We start from the raw sequence: 4,174 nt of genomic DNA, 5'->3' as shown, positions 1-4,174 counted from the left end.
GATGATCCAATGGAGCCAATGGGGAAGCGGCGAGGCAGCAGGGCCCGCCCCCGGAGCTCCGGAGACCTCCCTCCCAGACCCAGGGGAGCCCGGGCCCACCTGTTGCCGCCAACTTAGAATGTTGGACGACGGTTCTTTTCTTGACCCTCGGCCCAGGCCGCCCAGCTGCCCTGGCCTACCCCGGCGGTGCCCAGACTTACGGGTCCCTGGGCAGCATTCCCCCAGCCCTGCTCTGCGACTCCCCACCCCTCCGGGGTCCCGCCCCAGGGCACATCTCGGAGACTGAGCCGGACTGGAGGTTGGGGAGGCCGGGATGGGATGAAAAGGTGGGGAGAGATGGAAACTCGTGGGATGGCTTGAGGTCCGGACCCCCTTCGGAGGGGCCCTGGCACTGGTAGCGGGAGTAGGGAGAAGTAGGGAGGGCGGAGCGTGCAATGGAGCGGGAGCGTGAGGCCTTTAGTTCTTAGGCTAATACAAGGAAGGACAGGTTGGGGCCATGTGAATACTTCGGTACGGGCTGGAATCCTGCAGAGCGAGTGCCTGAGAGCAGAGAGTGAATGGAAGGCATTAATATTAGTGCAGAACTGACCAGGAAATATAAAGTCAGAGCGTTAGAGCCAATCATCTCTGCAGGAGTCAGCACTTATGTTTTCAACTTGGTGCATTTAAATAAGTGTTGTTGGAGCTTTTCTTACATTTTTCTTCAAGGCATTTTCCGATTTCCCAGTAATTAGCCCACCACCAGTGACAGCAGCAGTAATCATGGAAACAGCTGTTAACTCTTGCCTTCATTCAGCCAAGTTTTGACGGCAGATACAACGTCGCCTCACTAAAAATCATAGCCTGTCTTAGATTCTTTTTCCTGGTAAATGAGACCAATGGGTGTGACCTGCTCAGGCAGACACCCTGCCTGCAGCTGAATCACAGGCCTTCATTACGCTTTCCTGTTAGCTCAGATAAACCGGGAGGAGAAAGGGACAGCCTAAAAGTAAATTTCTGTTTGAGATAAAATCCTTTAATTTCTTCTGTAAGCCTTTTCTGGTCCCCTTAGTTGTAGAGAGGAAGTAAATGCTTGGTTATTGAGGTGGTGAGAGCAGATGAAGTTGTTAAGAGGAAAAAAAGCCATGCCCCACCAGGGAGAATCAGATTCCTCCCTGTCCAGAGAAAGATGGATGGCAATAAATGGCCCTCTCTGCCCGCTGAGCTAAAGACAAACTAAGTACAGTGGTGGACAACATTGAGGTGGCAGTGATCTGGCCAATGCTGGACTATGTTGCATTTTAAAGTTCTAAATCTAGATATATTTGCAAGATTGAAATGCACATGATGAAAATAAGAATAATTTTTCACATATTGAGGTATATAGAGAAGCCATTCTGGTTTAAATCTGATTTGGCCTAAAACTTGTTTTTCCCAGAGCAGCCTGACTTATGGCCCACCGAACATGCATTGTACATCTGCTCAAACATTTTCCCAAAGCAAAGAATGCACTCCTTACAGAGATGAATGTCTCCCTTTCTCTGGCGCCACTACCAGTACTTCTCTGAAGATAAGTTTTTCTTCCCAGAGAACCAAGGTCAAGTTGAACTGCTGTGTACGTGCTAAACTGTGGCAAAACATCTCCTTGTGACTTTGGAAAAAAGATTCTCTACCTGTCATGCTTGATATCTGTTCTTTGTTCATATAACCATGCTGTAAGCCACACTTCCCTGAGTGCTTTCTTCCGGGGTGGAGACAGGGCTTCCTGGTTACTCCTCAGCTCAATAAATATCACTCTATCTTATCTATAGATTTCGGTTACTGATTATTTGCATTGACAAGTGTATTAAACTGGAGAGCTGGGGGCAAACTGTTGCCCTTCAGTCACAAATGTTGATCATCTAACAGTTATAAAAATGCTGTCCATGAAACTCCCGCAGACTAATCCAGCATATATTAGGTGCATAGTGAAAATCTGTCACATTGAGGTTGATTGTCATTGTTTTGCTGAGCAGCAGCATAGTACAGAAGAAAGCTTGGGTTCTTGTATGCGAATGAGTACAGCACAGCATCCAATAGGCATCCTTTCTTTGGGAATTGATTAGTCCTGGAGGTTGTCTTTAGGACTAGTGCCAGAACATCTTTCTAAATTCAAGTAACTCGGTTTGCCCTTCTCTGGGCCATTCTCCTGAATCTTCACTCCTTTGACTCAGCAACAAGTAACCCTAGGGCTACAGGAAACTGAGAACAGCTGAGGGAGGACACAAAACTAGAGGCCAGACTCCTCTCCCTAGAGTCAGCCCTTCCACTGTGCTCATAGACCTGGCAGAGGAGAAGCTTCTAGGTTCACTGGACTGGGGTGTGAGGATGTAGATTACTGTTACCTGCTTGGATTCTCAGCCACAGTACCAAGAATCTGGAGTTCAATGGTTTAACTCTTGAAGGTCATTTGGAATCCTAGGCAAGGTAGTATGTCAGCAAAGGATACGGGACCCAATCCTGGAGCCCAAAGACAAGCTTTGGCCCTGGTGAAGAGGGTGAGGTTACAGGCTTTACCATTACCTGACATCTTGACTTCTGCCTGAAACAGCAGTATTATTTCTCCCAGGCCAATACAGACTTCCAGGGCAGCTCATAGGCCCTCAACGTCAGGTTTAGAGCAGAAATGCTTCTCACTTTGGACTTTACATGCCCTTTCCAGAGCCAGACGAAGCAGACTTTTTAATTTATTCTGTGCCTTCCGTTAGACTCCCAAGGTCTCTTCAGGCCCACCAGGGTGGCACAAAATCTTAATTCCAGAGTTTCCCTCAGACAAATCCTGGACAGAAGAAAGATGGCCTTTTGGAGTTAGGGATAAACAGAGAACAGGCTGTCTGTGAAGGAGAGGAAAGGTTTCATGGAGGAAGAGACAAGAGAGTTGGTTATGATAGAGATGGGTATGGGAAGGAATAGTAAAGAATGTTTTCTGAATGCAACTGTGTATCTAGGTCTCTCCTCCCTCTTTTCTACCCCTACTTGAGAAAATGCCTCATCAGCACTTACAAGCAGGAGGGAAGAAGCTTGAAGAGTCCTGTTTATTCCAGCAGAAATACTCTCTCAGCCAAGGTGACCTTGTTAGCCGAGGACCTCCAGCAATCTTTCTCTAGCCCAGAACCACTAGGGCTCACAGAACAAAGCCTCTTTAGGGTGCATTAATCCTATCCACCAAGCCACTACCTTGGAAGCCCTGTGCTCTCTCCTTTTACCCTACAAGTGCAGCCAGAGCTTAGGCTCCCTACAATGCAAGTGGAATTGTAAGCAGACCCTGTCCCCTAAAGTAATCAAGATTTGGAAGAACAAGAAAGGCCTCAGTGAACAATGGATCAAGTGCCCCCTCCCCTAGCAAGTTCTGCTGCTGCAGTTCAAAGTCTGCCTTCTCCTTGACACGATACTTCTCATCTTCACCTCCACGCTCACTGGCTCCCAGCTAGCAGGACCCACGTATAGCTAGGACTAAGGAGATTGGGGGTTCTCCCCTAATTTTTATAGGCAATGCTTTAACTTAAAGGATGGTGTCTCTGGCCCCACTGCAAGGGGATTCTGAAATTTGTGAAAAATCCTATACCAAGAGAGACTGATGCCCCTTCAAACAAAATGGACCGTACTTTATTCCCACTCCTTCTGGGGTAATTGTGTGACCAGTGAAGTTTCCTCCCACCACTCCCAAAGTGGTCCCAGAAGCTGAGACATCGCCCAAACTTCCACCTCAGAATCCAGCCTGTGAGAAGCTAGTAAGTAACCCAGTTATGACTCAGCACCAGACTCTTCCCTCCGTCTCCACCCCTGGCCAGAATGAAAGGCAGAATCAAGCAGAAGGCTCCTCCCCCATGGAGGGCCACATCCTCCCCACAAACTGAGTCATGGCCACACCCTGCCTGGATGGAAAATTCCCATGACAGGAAGCGGAAGTTTAAACTCCAGGCGTTTTTGAGTTCTCAATCCAGAAATCATAGCCATCTTCCCTCCACCTGGAACTAAGTGAGAAAAGTAGTTCTTTTCCTGGTCCTAGCCCTCACTAAGCACGTCCAGGTCTAAATGAAGTGAGGCTGCTTGAGCACGGGACTGTGTGGAATGGAGAAGGCCACTGTATTTGTAATAGCCTTGGCACCTGTGAAGGAAGAGCTCTTGCTCAGACCTGGCTTTCAGACCTCCTCAC

Source organism: Equus przewalskii, chromosome 1 (assembly GCF_037783145.1).
Source record: "Equus przewalskii isolate Varuska chromosome 1, EquPr2, whole genome shotgun sequence".
Taxonomy (NCBI): Eukaryota; Metazoa; Chordata; class Mammalia; order Perissodactyla; family Equidae; genus Equus; species Equus przewalskii.
Note: the sequence above shows the minus strand (reverse complement) of the source record.